Source organism: Echiichthys vipera (assembly GCF_963691815.1).
Source record: "Echiichthys vipera genome assembly, chromosome: 21".
NCBI classification, from domain to species: domain Eukaryota; kingdom Metazoa; phylum Chordata; class Actinopteri; order Perciformes; family Trachinidae; genus Echiichthys; species Echiichthys vipera.
The window spans coordinates 4587526-4605191 of NC_139846.1; the positions used below are offsets into that span (position 1 = coordinate 4587526).

The following is a 17666-nucleotide window of genomic DNA, read 5'->3' on the forward strand; positions in this document are numbered from 1 at the left end:
GGACTCCCGCTCTACCAGGTGAGCTACCTGGGGGATTTAGCCCCTGGATTTAGCTCTGTACTTCACACACACATATATATGAGAGTGGTTTGGATCATCTCATGTGATTCTGAGCAAGAAAGCAAATAATTTGCATTACATTTATCTGCAAAGCAAAAATAAATCAAGTTAGCAGTTAGCTTAGGCTCAGAGCAAGCTTCTCCACTGGGTCTTACTTGCTCTTTAAAACTTTCAACAAATAGTAAAAAGAAATGTCCCCAACAAGTTCCCCGAACCCAAAAGATATTCAGTTTTTAATGATATAAAACAGCAAATCCTCATACTGGGAGACAATGGAACCAGAAAATGAGTTTTTGCCTGAAATGTAACAAACAACATGACCCTTTTGTTGCATGTTGCATGGTCAGATGACAGAAGAACAAAGTAACAAAGACTGCTCTACAGCCTGAAACTGTAGTAAAAAATGACGGGATGATTTTGTCAGTCACGTGGGAACGAACGATAGCAGACTAACAACATACGTCAGATAGTATTTCCCGTTTGTCAGCTGTTATTGACTTTGAATCTTGCTCCAACTGTGATGTTTGTGAGGGATTTTACTCACCTCCAGCTCGCTGTAGCATGCACAGTCCCCATTCACGCTGCCGCCAGGACTTCATCCATGTTTTCATCTTTTTTTTTCACAGAGTTGTCAACTAGTTTCCTTCTTCAGTCGACTCTGTGGAGTGGGAGGCGATTCTTCGGTCTGCACCCAGGCGAGCAAAAAAAATCGTGAGTTTACTCTTTTAATTGCACAAGATTTTTTTTGCATTTTGTTGTACTCATGATTGTTCATGACTGAATCTGTTTAATGTACCGTGTATGCGTGGGCTCTCTCATATTCTCACACAGAGAAAGCTCTTTATACAAGCACTTATATCAAATTTAAGTGTATTTGCAAACCTTTCAGATGGACAAAGTTAGACTGGCCACAGTTTTGAGAATTGAGTTTAAAGACTCAGTTGAAAAATAATTATCTAAAAAAATTATATAATATCAGGTGTAAATGATCAGATAATATATGCATGCAGAGGATACATTTTAGTAACCACAGGCTAAAAAATATCTGTTGGCACAAAGTCTAATTCACTTTTTAAAGCTGCACATCAATAGTTTAATTTGGAAAAAAAGAGTTTATCAGCCTGAATCACAGAACGAGGCTGTACAGTGAGTTTCTCATTCATTCCCACTGACTCAGTCAACATGGATTCCCTCCAAACGAGATTCTGGCACGTGTTATGAAACACATCCTCGCTCACAGGAAAAGGACGTGTTAAAGGAGATGCAAAAGCAGGCCTCACCAGCGTCAGATGTGTTGCCTCCTGTGCTTCCTGGGGTTTCCTTTTTGGTTTAAAGCCTTGCAGTTGGGATGTTTGGGCGTGCTGAGTTCTCTTTCGCTTGATGTCACCGTGCAGGATTTCTGGGTATTGATGTTTCTCAAAGTTCCCTCTCTGAAGTCTGGAGCTGTGTGAAGTTCAGATTTAAAGGCAATGACAAGATGATGCTTATTTTTTCTAAATTCCTTGCATTCCTTGTGTGAAAGTATCTTTTTCCAAAGCCCTGCTGAAAGTCTGTGATTGTAGCCGTGTAATTTCCCAATTTCTTTTTTAACCAGGGCGATTTAGTTATTTCACAAGATGCATCATTTTCTAAAGGTGCCCCCTTTTTTGAAATTGCTGCCATTACCTCTCTTATAATTGAACCACTTTGTAGCATTAAGTCTGACAGACACACTGCAGCTTTTGGGATTGGTTTTCTCCACAAGGCGTTTGATAAAAAAGGAAAAAAGCTTTATCTGCATTCAGAAGCCTAACCTCGATGGGTCGGGGACTGATCCCCGCAGCTCTGCTTCCTCCCAGACCACTGATGATAATCTGCCCGTCGGGTGGCCTGACTGAAAGCACGAGCGGGCTGTTGGATCAAACAAACCTTCCTTTACCCTCCCTACCTCTAAAACTCATAGGTGGGGGGGATTGGACAGGCAGGTGGAGTTTTCATTTGACAAGCTGCAGTTTTTTTTGTATTAAAAAAATCTAAGTGGCTTATTTTTTTTTCTTGAACTCTAAAGAGGAAATGAGCTCATCTTTTTTTCCTTTTTGGGCTGTATTTGAATCCCACAGACAGGATTGCATCTTTGGATGTCCAAACTTGGCCTGTGTGTGTGCATCTCCTGTGGCTGTGTTTACTTAATACCAGACTAGACAGGCTTTTCATGTATAATGTTGCCCATTAGATCAAACTTAATCCCAAAGTGGGACTGCAGATGAGAGGATGGTTCCAGCGTTCTAATTTCTTGGTCTGTTTGGACCAAGTCCCCAGGTCCGGCACTCTCGTCGAATGCCACCATGGGCTTAGCGGCCAGCGCGGTCCTGCAGCACTCACCTGTTTGTGTGGTGGTCCTGTGCCCGGAAGCACATTCGCCTATACACTCCCATACATGCAGGGAAGAGGAGATCACTTTCAAAAAATGTTTTGGATACCAGTCGAAATGCTCATAATTATCTTCAGACGCTCAACTAAAAAAATGTAGGTATTCATAATTTTAGACCCTACCAATATGGAGTTATGGACAGGAGAAGGGTGAGCGGCTGAAAAGAGCCGTAATGAAACACATCCAGCAGCTTAGGCCCCGTCTCCGTAGAGTCCAGTGCAAGGCTCCAGCAGAGACACAACACTGCTCCAACCTTTGTTCAGTGTCCGATTTTTTTCTGTTGTTTTTTGTTGTTTTTCGAGTTGTTTCATGCTTGGCGCTTGGGCATGGACTTGGGAACGCAAAGATTTCTAGATCCGGTAAGTCCTTCCGCGATCACGAGAACCAAAAATGGCGGCGTGCTTAAGGGAGCCTGCGGCACTGAGCAGCTTTCCATAGGAATGAATGGGCGGATGGGTTTTATCCATGTGAAGATGCATTCTATGTATTTTATTCTCATTTTATTTATTTTACCCGTGTGTTTTATATATTTATTTATTTTATATGAATTTTATATATATATGCCAAAATTCATATAAATTATATAAATATATAAAAACAGGAATATATATTGTTTTTATGTTCAGTCTGTGTCTTTTTTATGTGCAGCACTTGGTGCATGTCATTTCTTTGTTGTCAAGCACTTTGGACTGCATTTCATGTATGAAAGGTGCTATTCAAATAAAGTTTATTATTATTATTATTATTATTATTATAATCTACCGGTTGGCTGATACCGTATTTACATTTTTTGTCTGAGCACTTTGCGTACTGGAAATAATGGCTAGAATTCAATATGATGATATTCTGAATCACTGTATAGCTGGAGTTTTCTTGTCTATAATTTCACTTGGAACTGAAAAAACATCATCCAAACTGTGTTACCGCAGAATTTGCGTGATTTGGACACTTTACGTTCGGATTGTCGCACGTTATGTTCACTTTCCACTAAAGCTCCAAACAAAATGAAAAGATACTCAGTACTTCTCATTTGTCAAGTATTTAATGCATACAGGAGTACACAAAATAGGCTCATATAGACTATTAAATTACCAGAAAACATCCTTTATAGTCATAAAGATATGAAATGACCTATATCAGGATAGATTGTAGCCATATCGTCCAGCCCTCGACTTTATTGGACAATATGGAGCCAGTTGGAAGCTGCAGAACAGCTTGTAAGGTCTGTTTCCAAGGTCAGGAATGAGCTCTCAACTTCCCCAGTTTTTGTCTTGTTTTTGCTTCCTCCTTTTATTTCTAATAACAGTAAAATCTCCTTTGATCAGATGTGACCTCATGATAAAAGTTACTTTCTTGTAGTTCAGGTGGAGGTAGCAAAGTGTTTTTTTAGGGGGACTGATGAGCTTAAGAAAGAGAAACTGAGATGAAGGGAGAATATTCATGAGTCTGTCCATGTGCCTCTGTACTGTACTGTATGTATGACCCATATCTCTGACTTCATTTGCATATGATCTCTTTTAAGAACTTCATTCATGGGCTCTTTTCTTTTTAAATATGTCCTTGTTTTCTGAAGTCTCATATCATAGTCCTTGGGGCGCTTGTGCGTCTCGTGAGCTTGTCTGTCGGCCTGTTGATTGAAACTTGCCCGGAGTGAGACTCCTCCGCTGCCCTGGCTGACGACACACGATGCCAAGAGAACTGATTTATGACCTTGTAGCACACGGACACTCCTGCTGTGAAACTCCTTCCCCCATCTGCTTCCATTTTTACGGTGTATTTATGTCGACACTGACCCTGTAAAACAGCTTTTTTTATTCTGATGCTGGAGGCTGATCAACTCACTCTCACTTGCTGAGTTTGCGTTGTGCTCTTCATCGAATGCTTTGCCTCCCATTCACTGTCTTTGTTTTTTTACGACCCTCTCATTGGATGTCACCGGCATTGATTAACTCAGCGGGCCTCATCAGAGCTTGTTATCCTGTCAATTTTCTCACCAACTGTTCAAGTCATTAACATTTAGGTTTGCTGTGCAAAATGCTCTGCCAGGTGTTACTGTAGCTCACCAGAGTCCATCCACACCTGCGCTGCTGTCAGAGAACAGAGTGATGTGTAAATGTGATGGAAAAACACGGTCAAGTCTGTTGTTTGTATGGCAGCTGTGAGATTATTTATTCAAGCCAAGATTGCAAGTTCTTAAAAAATAAAGCTGGGCACCAAAACAACTGTAGCCGTCATGTTTTTTGAGGCTCTGCAGGCAAATATTGTCGCAGTATCTGTGATATCGCCTTTAGGCCTCAGTGAACACTTTTTTGATGCCCGGAGTGTGAATTTACACCCTCCACATTTTGTCTGCTGCTTCAGGCAAAAACTCAAACAAAATTTTGGCTTTTGTGTGGAGTTGAACTAGGCTGAGTAAGTGGCTAACCACCACAGCTGAGAGTGATGGACACAGACAGCTGTCAATCAAGTTGACTGACACAGCACCCAACATAACCATCTTGAAACCGTAATATGTAGGAAAGTCACCACCATGACACTGAAAAAATATTACCTATTGTGCATATAAACTACAAATATATTTGATTGGCCAGATGATGCAATGCCTTCTTTCATTTTCACTATTGAACCTAACAATTATTCAACTGATTAAATCAACTGATCCAAAGCCCAAGCCGATGTTATGTTTGACATGCTAGCCTACTAATGAAAATATTGAAGCTAATACTTAATCACCATGTAGCGTTTACTGTCATTGTGTAACACCAAAGTCTATTATGGTATTATTTTTTTCTAGCATTAAGCACTCTCATCACTCATCTTCACTCTCTTATCTGTGGTCAGTGTGGAGATATAATCTCTCAACCTAGTCCTGGGTCTTCCCAGAGGCCTCCTCCAAGCTGGACGTGCCTGGAACACCTCCCAAGGGAGGCGCCGGGGGGGCATTCTTACTAGATGCCCGAACCACCTCAACTGGCTCCTTTCAACGCAAAGGAGCAACGGCTCTACTCGGAGTTCCTCACGGATGGCTGAACTTCTCACCCTATCTCTAAGGGAGACTCCAGCCACCCTCCTGAGAAAACCCATTTCGGCCGCTTGTACCCGCGACCTCGTTCTTTCGGTCATGACCCAGCTTTCATGACCACAGGTGAGGGTAGGAACCAAGATTGAACGACGCGGTGATGTCTAGCATTAATCTAAAAGCAAAATGCTAAAGTTGTTATTAGACTGTTCTAATTCTAATCTAAAAGAAACATGTTTAGGTTATGCTATTCTAGCATTAATCTAAAAACAACAGAACATTTAGTATGTCATTTTGCTATTCTAGCAGTCAGGGTTTTAAATTAACTTTTTTGATCACCAGCCAATGTGGCTGGTAACCATCAGAATTTACACTAGCCAAATTGTTTCGGTGAAAATAAAAGAAATTATGAGTGCCACTGAATGCATTTAATCATTTTATTAACATTGTTGGCATGAAAAACACATCAAGTACAATACATGCAACAAAATATACACAGCAAGTGCAAAAATTTCATTTCAAGCTTGGGATCTATCCATCTGTCTACCTACCTACCTACCTACCCACCCACCTTTTTGACTTTACGTTACTGACGTTGGCTAACTCCTTCCTCTTTAGTCATTTAGTTTAATCTATATTTTTGACTTTACTTTACTAACATTAGCTAACTCCCTCCTTTTTAGTAATTTGGTTTATTCTGAACTTTTGACTTTACTTATCTAACATTAGCTAACTCCCTCCTCTTTAGTCATTTAGTTTAATCTGAACTTTTGACTTTACTTTACTCACATTAGCTAACTCCCTCCTCTTTAGTCATTTAGTTTAATCTGAACTTTTGACTTTACTAACGTTATCTAACTCCCTCCTCTTGAGTCATTTAGTTTAATCTGAACTTTTGACTTTACTTTACTAACATTATTTAACTCCCTCCTCTTTAGTCATTTAGTTTAATCTGAATTTTTGACTTTACTTTAATAACATTAGCTAACTCCCTCCTCTTTAGTCATTTAGTTTAATCTGAACTTTTGACTTTACTAACGTTATCTAACTCCCTCCTCTTGAGTCATTTAGTTTAATCTGAACTTTTGACTTTACTTTACTAACATTAGTTAACTCCCTCCTCTTTAGTCATTTAGTTTAATCTGAATTTTTGACTTTACTTTAATAACATTAGCTAACTCCCTCCTCTTTAGTCATTTAGTTTAATCTGAACTTTTGACTTTACTAACGTTATCTAACTCCCTCCTCTTGAGTCATTTAGTTTAATCTGAACTTTTGACTTTACTTTACTAACATTAGTTAACTCCCTCCTCTTTAGTCATTTAGTTTAATCTGAATTTTTGACTTTACTTTAATAACATTAGCTAACTCCCTCCTCTTTAGTCATTTAGTTTAATCTGAACTTTTGACTTTACTTTAATAACATTAGCTAACTCCCTCCTCTTTAATCATTTAGTTTAATCTGAATTTTTGACTTTACTAACATTAGCTAACTCCCTCCTCTTTAGTCATTTAGTTTAATCTGAACCTTTGACTTTACTGTTGTTAGCTAACTCCCTCCTCTTTGGTCATTTAGTTTAATCTGAACTTTTGACTTTACTTTACTAACATTAGCTAACTCCCTCCTCTTTAGTCATTTAGTTTAATCTGAACTTTTGACTTTATTAACATTAGCTAACTCCCTCCTCTTTGGTCATTTAGTTTAATCTGAACTTTTGACTTTACTTCACTAACATTAGCTTACTCCCTCCTCTTTAGTCATTTAGTTTAATCTGAACTTTTGACTTTACTTTACGAACGTTGGCTAACTCCCTCCTCTTTAGTCATTTAGTTTAATCTGAACTTTTGACTTACTAACATTGGCTAACTCCCTCCTCTTTCAGGGTACGTCCACACAATCGAAAACAACCTTTTTTTCTCCATCGTTCTTAAAAAGTTTTCCGTCCACACCGACTCGGCTCAAGAAGTATCTGCGTCCACACGAAACCAGTGAAACTGGCTAAAAATGCCTGGATGTGGTGCTGTAACTGCCACAGAAATACACCAACAACAAAGAAGAAAAGACTGGGAGATGCTGTGGAGAATACAAACACTGGAGAGTTTCTCTCCAAATCTGGAGACTTCCCAAATCCTCCTCCATCCTAGAAAGAAATCTGTCCACTGTTTCTGGGGTTATTGGAGACTGAAGCACTGTCTCGCTACTTTTTGAGACCTCCTTGGCAACTTTATTTCTAAAAAGCTACAAGCGACCAATTTAGTGACATACTAACATTTAGTATATCACACGTGTTATGCATGTTTATAAGGGCTGCGACAAAGGATTATTTTTAACAGGTTGAATTATTATTCAGTTATGCTCATAGATCAATCAATTGGTCTACAAAATGTCATAAAATGGTCCAAACCCTATATTTCAATTAACAAAACAATTTTTTCTGCTCAAAAACATAATTAAATGATAATTGATTTTCTGAATTGTTGTTGATCGATCAACTAAACATTTCTTATCATGTAGCAGAAATGGGACAATCTCCCAGCTCTTCCTCGCTGCTTTTAACACTGAGATGTGGTGATTTCTTGGTCTGACATGTTTGTGATGAGATCGTTCTGACAGCTACTGTAAAGAATGTATCTGACACTGTGGCTCTGTGTCACCGTGTGCAGGACGAAGTGCTGAATTAACTCTACGTTAGCATAACATGTTTTCTAACTTCTGCAGGAGGAAGCAGGACAGTGCATCCTTTTGTCTCACTGTCATTTTAATTGTCGGCTACATGTTTTTGACCACTGCAATAACAGCTCTCACTGTCGGCTGCAGTGGAAACCAATTGCGTTTTGTTTTTTAACCCCAGGCTTTCCTTCAGCCGTGCTAAGTATAGCAGCATCTTCTCAGAAATGGGAACACTTTGAGGCTTTTCATTAGAGCCATAGCATGTGCAGAAAGGCTGTCTGGGATATTTGCTTCAACACAGGTAGCCTTTCACATGTTTGGCCTCAGGAGAAGCTGTTGAAGGTCACACGTAACTGATGTGTACATACAGTGTGTGCTCCTGTGTCTTTTATGTTTGACATTTGTCTTTTTTTTTTTTTTTTTTTCACGGCTGCAGGGCTCTTGTATCAGGCAACATGTGAGTGCGAGTGTGGAGGTTCAAAGAGAGAGAGATGATGATGCTGCAAGAGAGAGAGAGAGAGAGAGAGAGAGAGAGAGAGAGAGAGAGTATTTTAAAGATGGAGAGGGGGGTAATCACAGATTTGTCATTGATGCCGTGCGTTTGATGTCTGTGCAGGTTGCAGTCATTCAGCTCATGTGAGACAATCATAAGAGGCTCTCTGGGTCTGTTCTCATTTTCTTTCTTTCTGTTTTCCACCAACACACAATCCTGTTCACGCAAAATGAGTCCAACAACTAGAGCAGAAAATGTCCTTCACACTGTCTGAAACTTGCAACTAGAGCATTTTATTGAACAGACGGCGAAGTATCTGTTCTGTTAATGTATTTTCCAATCTAGATGCAGCACTGGCGACGTCGAGTAAGTGAGCACAACACGTGTTTGATGTGTTTGAGTCTCTGAAAGGTTTGGGATTCATACAGTAACCCGGATTCAGACTCTGACCAGAGCAGATTTTTTGAATGTTCTTTTTTTTTTCAATGCCACAAACAAAATACTAAAATGAAGTGGTGAAAAAAAGTCCCATTGGCAAATATTTTAAAACATGACCACAAAAAATCAAATATGTTCAGCAGCAAATAATGGTCATTTTAATTAACTTCTCAATTAATTGACGTCTTCAAACGTCTCGTTTTGGCAGAAACAGTCTGAAACTCAACTTTAATAGTAGAAGAGAAGCAGAAAAGAAACAAATCCTGGCATGTTTTGCTTGGTAAATGATAAATTACAATGAATTATAAAAATATCATTTGATTAATTAGCTGTCCATCAACTGTTGATCCATCAACCAATTGTTTCAGCATTTAAATACTTACCCCGTAAGACTTTAAATGCTAGCAACGTAACTTCACTTCATTACATGAGACTAATGGACTTTTGTCATTCAGTGTATCTGTTGACTGATAAGTGACCACAACTTCGATAACCCATCAATTATCAAGCAAGCAAGTCTTATATCATCATGCATGGAAAATATTTGGATTTCAGTTTGTTCACTATTTTCTGTCATTCTTATGAAAACCAAATAATTAATTAATTTACAAAAACGGCCATAAACACATTATTGGCAAAAGCAAAGCGACCTACCCCTGAGCTTGTGCAGGAGCCCAGAGTTAAAAACGCAGCCTCAGTTGACTGCAGCGTGCTCGAAGATCAGTCCTCCGACTCCTTGACAACCTCGAAATAATGAACACCTGATTCTGCAACAAGCACGCAAACACACACACACAACGACAGACACCATCCAGCTTTAATCCTGACAAATTGCCTCCACGATTACTGCAGAGTCCCTTTCTAAAGCCCTTTATCTGCCTCGCCTGCCCATTCACCGACATGCACAAGCTCCTAGATTCATTCTTCAATCTATATCCTCCCCAAAAGGGCCCATTATCTTAAGTGAGTGTCGATAGGCAGCTGAGAGGCGCAATCTTTTTCTTCTTCACGTACAAATGAGCTGCTGGAGTCATTTGAGAGCTGCACCATGTATGTACAGTATGTGTGTGTATGTGGGTATATGTGTCCTGGCTTGTAATGTAGCTCATGTAAGTGCTGATGAATGACTGGCCTCTGTACTCTGCTGCACATATTCCTGCGTATGCATATGTTTGTCAGCACTGCAGGGCTTTGATGTTGCAGCTTCTGTTGTCATCCCTCATGTCGTCAGCGGCATCACAAGGTCCCGCTCGGCTGTCAGGCGCACCACCAACGCCGCACTCCCCTTTTTAAAGACTGCGAGTTTGCCAGTCAGCGATAAGACGTGGAGGAATAACATCTGGGGACATTTTGTGGAGGATGATTGGAAGTGAAACCATTGAAAGCTGTCTTTTTAAGACCTCCAGGGTTCCTCCGGAGAGAATAGTTTTTTCTTTATAAAGAGCTAGTTTGCAGTCCCCCTGTACATCACAGAGGACTGAGTCCTTGTTTCAAAGCAACCCCTGTGTTTCCACTTCAGCTTCCTCTGGAGAAAGAGGCTTTAAGGTTGTTTTATTTGTATAGAAGCTGAGAGCGTATGGTGAGAATAATCATGTGCTCACACACAAGGGGGCACCAGGGGACGTAAAAAGTCATTATCTCGCCGATAAAACTCACAGTTTAGCTCATTTTCAAACACCAACGACGGATAGCTGGCTTCAATAACTTCGTATGCCACAAACCATGGCAACAACACGTGGTCTCGGGGTGTGACTCTCTCGACAGTAATATAAAACATAGTGTTTTTGTAATGATCCATTATTAAAATAAACAGGAACATTTTACTTTATCTTTTAATGTAAGTACTTTTGATAAAATTGAATGTATAATTAACAGAGGTTATTTCATTTTAAACATGTGGTATCAAAAAAGTACCGAAGTACTGATACTTTTGACAACTTCATAACATAAACAGGACACATGTCTCTTACGTGTCACCATCCAGTTGGTTCAAATTGTTCAAGGCGATCATAATGTCAAGAAATATATTTTAAATGTCTGATTATTGACTTTTTCTGCATAGAGACATAATCTTTCAAGAAATAATGGCAATGCATGTAAGAAGTCATGTCATCTGTCTGTGGGCATCACTTTTTGGTGTCCCCCAGAAACCTTGCAGTGTGTTTCTGTATTCACTTGTATTTTCTGTATAGAGTTCTGCAGGGATTATGCATTTTAAAAGCTCTGTGGCAAAAAAACGTTTAAATTTACACGTTTTGTTCAGCAAGATAATCTCCACAAATTAACACACTAGTTCCCAACTGATTTTTTTGTGTTGTCAAACTGGTGCAAATGTTTTCTTAACTTGCATGTGTCTTTTATTTTTTAAAGTTGTAGTGCGTTGAGCTCTCAGGGCCTCTGTACTGGGCAGGTGGAAGTACATTGACTATGACTGTGAGGTCACCACTGTAGAGAAGTAAATCAGCGTGAGGCTGACAGTCAGCACCTATTGTATCAGTATGCGATCCGTCCTGATGGATTTGTCTCAGTCCGTCAGAGGGAGGACCTGACCCGTGACTCTGGAGCAACGTGCCAATCAGAGTATCGACCCATTTGTGTTTTCACCAGCCGAAAGTGTCCGCGCTGACATCCGTCTCTGTGAAATATCCCCCTCCTTGGCTGAGTGTCAAACGTGTCCTCAGCCTCGCTGCTGTCCATCTCACTAAAAGACATGAGGAGGGAGAGAGCCGGGGGAGGGAGGAAGGGTGTGAAAATAGCCGATGGAAGACGTCACGGCCATTTTTCAAACTCAGAAGTGTAGTTGCAGGTGGCCCGGCAGCCGTCAACCTCTCCACTCTTTGCTTTACAGGCTTTTATCATTAACGTTGCCAGTTACTCCTTCAATATATACAGTCTATATACTGTATATATTTAATATTTACTTTACAACAAAGACCAGCCTCCCTTTGTCCTGTTACAGCTGTTTTCTAATGATTTCTGCTATCTATACTTCCACTTTCCTCACTTTTCCTTGTTTCTAAGATTTCAATTTGCACTTTAAATAAGGGGATTAAATATTTCTTAATTAGTTTATACTCAAATGATTTGGGGATTATAGTAAAGAAATTGCTTGGTGTTTTAAGATAGAATTATCCGGAAAAAAGAAAGCTTTCTCGAAGGACGCAGAAAGGAGTGAAGTGTCTGCTGTAGTCCAGTGGCTGCTAAAAAGCGTCATTGATTGATAATCACGCTAGAGTCTGAGGAGAGATTTATTGATGCCACATAGGGGTCGAAAATAATCAATTCGAAGATTTATTGTGATTCTATCTTTAACAAATCAACACCCATGTGCGAAACTCCTTAATCTGCATTCAGCGGGTCGTTTTTATGAGATGAGGTTGGAGTGTTCTTAACAAGATTATTGGTTTCATTAAGTCTACTGTAAGCAGTCATGACGAAAGCCTGATTCTGTGCACCTTGAAGGGAAGCAGAAGGAATATTTAGACATTTTCTTACTGCCTTAAATGTCAATGTCTGTTTTATACTCCGACAGCATTTATAGGTCGTGCAAAATTCTTAAAATCCACAGTACATATAATTTGATGTTTCAGTGTTGATAATATATGATAAAGTGCATACAGTATTCTAAAAAGTCCAAATAGGATTGTCTTGCTTGAAATGCAAAAAAAAATCTTGCCTTGCCTTTTTGGATTTTCTATCTGTTCAAATTGCCTCATATTGGATTTTGCAGAGTGGAGAAGAAAGAGAGGAGATGAGCTGGAAGTCAATTCAATTCAATTTTCAATTCAATTTTATTTATAGTGCCAAATCATAACAAAAGTTATCTCAAGACACAGAGTAGGTAAAGACCACACTCTATGACTTATTTACGATTTACATAGAGCCAACAATTCCCCCGTAAAGTACGGTGGCAACGAAAACCTTCACTATAACAGACAGGAACGTGGAATAGACCCAGCTCTGTGGAGGACGGACATGTGTCTGCACCGATTGGAGAGGAAGAAAAGGAGAGAGAAAGAGAGGAAAGACAGACAGATGGACAGAGAGAAAAAGACAGACACAAAGACAGTCCCAGAGATGCAAGCAGCCAAAGTAACAGTAACTATAATAATATCTATAGTAATGTGGATATGACTTATATGTTATGGCAGTTAATACAACAGAATAGTAGAAATAAGCACAGCTAAGGTGATAGATTATGACAATGATAATAATTATGGTGGCAAACATGATCAATGATGAGTAGCGGCAATAGCAGCTTCGATACAATAATATATATTACTGATGATGTTTTTATGGCTACAAATGTTATTTATAAGAGTAATGATAGTATATATGAGTAATAGTAATTATAGTAGCAGGAAGCGTCATGCAGGACCACGGCAGCAGGCACCACTACGATCAGCAGAGACGACAAAGCACATTTCATGTTTCCATTAGGAGCACACATGTCCTCTATGGGGAGATATCCCTTTCTGTTTTCATATTGTTCAGTTGGGTGCTTTAGATCACATGGCTCTGCGTCTGACAAATCATTAAGCTTTCTGCAACCAATACAGATGCTAAAATAAACATTTATAAAAGAGTGTGAACATTTCATATAACTCTATTTACTCTATTTATGTCTACTATTTAAACAATGACGACCTTGATGCGTACATATCAGAGCAGCATCATGTTCAGTTTAACATTATCTTTCATATCAGGATCCAAATCACATCCATAATGATAAACTCTTTTGGACGGCCAACTGGTTTGTTATTAAACGCACAGTTCATACCAAAGATTCATGACGAGACAAAACCATTTTAGAACGGTGTCACCAGCAGCTGGTTTCAGTTACAAACTGTCAGCTGGTTGAAATGCCAACGTTTTTTTTGAGAAATATAGCAATGGTTTTCAAGCGAGCTAGAGGGTGAATGAAGACAGAGAGCGTTGTTTTCAAGAATACACCTTTATTTTTTCTGTTTCATCACTACTAGTAACGCAGCTGTAGCAGTAGTAGTATCTCACTATCACTGTCCTCATTTATATATAAGTTGCTGCAAATTATATCCATCTACAAAAAAAGTCAGAAGTTAAAACAAGAGTGCAGAGAGTCGTTTAAATGAAGTTCTCGTCTTGTAATATTGGTGTGAACGCTGCAGACCTGCGAGAGTTTGCAAGTTTCACCTCATCTCACCACAAATGTTTTGGTCAGAAGCTCACTCGCTGTTTCACGGGGCTCAGCGGGGGCACATGGCTCTTCACCAGATACATCAATAACAATGCACAGTAGGGCCCAGATTCCAGATTTTTTTCATAGCATTTTAGCTCCGATAGTAAATTGGTTAAAATCAACTTAATCATTGATATACAATCTGATCGCCTGATACCTTAGCCTACAAGCTATGGTTGTTGGAAGTGAATTCATTTCAGACATGAAAGAAGAAGCAAGGAAATAAAAAATGTAATGCATTCAAAATATTTTTTTAATCAAATTATCGCACCATAAACCCTGATCTAATTGACTCACGAGGCAGTTAGACGTACAGTACACCCTGAAAGATGCCCTGAAAGACATCTTTTACATTCTCAGACTGAGCGTCTGCTGTACACATTGGACGAATTAATCATCCTGTGTGCTCAGATAAAGACTGCTTACATCCTCTTAATGCGGCTGATCTCAGAACGATAAGTGAGCAGGCTAATGTGTGCTCTGTGCTGATTTCTGTGTCCCTTTAATGACTATGGGTTGGCTGTTGACATGTTATGGATTACTGGACACACAGCCAGTCATTGATAAAGGAAACTGCACGTTGTTGTGCCTCTTCATTTCTAAAAACTTGTTTTAAATGTGACTTTTGTTTAGTACTAGGACTTTTTTGGTTTTCTATTGCCTGGCAGCAGCACACACTCCATCAACCTACAGCTCTGTTGTGGTGCTTGAACCTCGTCGAGTTGGTTCATGTTGTTCAGAATTATATTCCCGGCTTTTATTGGCAATTTAAAACATAATTGCATCAAACAGAAAGTACCTGTAATGCCTCAGGTTTAGTGGGGTTTCGACACGATCAGGGAGGAAATGAATGCATGAAGGTTAAACTCGCTATTGAATCATTTTCCTCTTAGTGAAAGCTCAGGGATAAAGAAAAGATACGTCAGTCTTTGTCCACATGTCAAAGTGTCCTTGGGGAAAACACTGAACCCCCAATTGCTCCCGATGGTTGTCCAGCTCCTTGCATGGTAGCTGTCTGTCTGTGTGTGAGTGTGTGAATGTTTGGATGATCTTTGGATAAAAGCGCTATCTAAATGCAGTCCGTTGACCAAGTGACAACATAGAAAATCCAGCCTGAAACAGCTAGTGTTTTACTGTGACTCACCTGCCAACAGCGCTGGTGTGTTTTGTAAGCTGCAGGAAGAAAACAAAGTGTAGGCGTGTCTGACTGAGACACCTGGGACCTGAGACACCTGGGAGCTGAGTGAATTATCAGTCTGCTCCAGAGAAAACAGGTGTGAGAGAGAGAGAGAGAGAGAGAGAGAGAGGAGAGAGAGAGGAGAGAGAGAGAGAGAGAGAGAGAGAGAGAGAGAGAGAGAGAGAGAGAGAGAGAGAGAGAGAGAGAGAGAGAGAGAGAGAGAGAGAGAGAGAGAGAGAGAGAGAGAGAGAGAGAGAGAGAGAGAGAGAGAGAGAGAGAGAGAGAGAGAGAGAGAGAGAGAGAGAGAGAGAGAGAGAGAGAGAGAGAGAGTCTGACTGACTGAAATATTAGATTGGCTTCATGTCTTCCAGATACAGAGCATAATGTCAGAGATTAATAATCAGCCTAATCAGGAGCAATACACATGCTTACACGTCCATAGTGTGTGTGTGTGTGCACGCTTTGTGATGATGTCGCCTGCCTCATTTGTTTGCCCATAATTAAGGGTGGAAGACGGATGAGGTGTTGAGGTGCCATGAAACAGTTTGAGGGCAACTCTAAAAATGTGCTGCTCCGTCACCTTCAACCACCGCTGGTCCCAAACACACACACACACCGAGTACCTGGGAGCGAGATTTTGACGAAACGGCAGCGGTGATATGACAACGTCTGTCTCCTAGCAACATGCTAGATCTCCCCATCTGTGTTTCAAATTGACTGAGAGACTCTTGAAGGTGTTAGCTTGCAGAGTTGCCGTGAGTGTGATAGATAGTGGAGGTACAGTTTGAACAGGAGACAGTGTGTGTGATGAATCTCTAATCGGGCTGTTTTTTGAGCAGTTTTTATCTCTTTTTCCCCCCTGAATGTTTACCCGCTAAGCTTCTCCAAAAAACTCAAGCTTTGGTCTTTGTCTGTTCGTAGCAAAGACACCTTGACACCTTCATGCACGCAAAAGCATCCGTGCACACCCCCGCAGTCCCTGCTGTGCTGTTCGCTGATGTGGGAATGATCTCATACTCAGTCGGAGGAGCAGGGAGTCGTGGAGGGGGTGCGTTCTCCACCTGCTGTGTGGCTCGGTGCAGGATAGACTCCAGCAGCTGCAGAAAAGATTCACAATGTTAAAACCTGTCTTCTCTGGTAACCAAGAATGACAATAATGATTCTTATTTACCGCCTCCTCTCAGACTGCTCTTTTCCATAAAAGTCTGTGATTTTTCCAGTGCCTTTTCGGAGCCCTGAGGTCTGTCCTTAGTGGTAAATGTTATCACCCTCTCTGCAGTGAACTCTTATTTAATAAGTGTTTTATTCCACAGCGGGATATACTCCATTTGAAGAAATGAGACCTGCTCTTACAAAATGATTTCTGGCACGAGAGGAAGAATTGCATTATGGCCTACAGTTAAAGTAATGAGCTCACTTTCCCTCATGAAATGATTTCAAGAGCTGAAAACAGATACAACATCGTAAACAGCACCACTGACCCCCAGTTATTATGGCTTTTAAATAATCCTCATTTACATAGTTTCCACCTTAATTAAAGTGTCAGTGTTTGAAGTTTTGGGCAGAGCTGCTGTTGCTCTGCCTTTATCTCAGGTCTCCAGGATCCTTTATTTGAATCTGTAGATGAAGATCAGGCCCCCGGCTGCAGAAATCACAGTGCTCACCTCTTTCATCTGCTTTGAAAATTGCACAATTTCTCAGTGTGGAAGATGCCTTTCATCAAAGAGAGGAGAGGTCCCGGTGATTTGTTTCTCAGATGAGAGTTTTTTGGACTCTGTGTGACCTCTCTGAGGAGTGAGGGGATAGTGTGGGAGCGTCAGTCAGTCACATATACACATATACTACACTCTTACATGTAAATCTCAAACAGTAAAAATAGAGTTACTGTTAATTTAGATGCATTGCATAAAGCATTGCAATAATGGCATGGTTTACCTTCAATTTAATGAATACATTTGCCCAAATTTTGCATATGAACATGGATTTTGGTTTAAAAGATTTTATACTGAATAACTTTCAGAAGTAGCAATTCAAAATTCAAAATGCATGACTTCCTCCGTCAATTGCTCTCTTACCTCCAGTTTTCATGACAGAGCGTCAAAAACAACTCACAGCTGACATTATTGTGATTTAAATGAGATGTATTGTGCTCATTTTCTGGTTCATACTTTATCCTTTAG

General features: G+C 40.1%; 1 protein-coding gene across 1 annotated transcript in view; it reads left to right on the forward strand.

The window, feature by feature from the left end:
- rnf152 (ring finger protein 152) overlaps positions 1-17666 on the forward strand; it is a 64765-nt gene that overhangs the window by 28303 nt on the left and 18796 nt on the right. The window contains exon 2 of the mRNA XM_083935942.1: positions 687-771. The gene's annotated coding sequence lies outside the window, so the exon portion shown is untranslated. The remainder of the gene's footprint in view (positions 1-686; positions 772-17666) is intronic.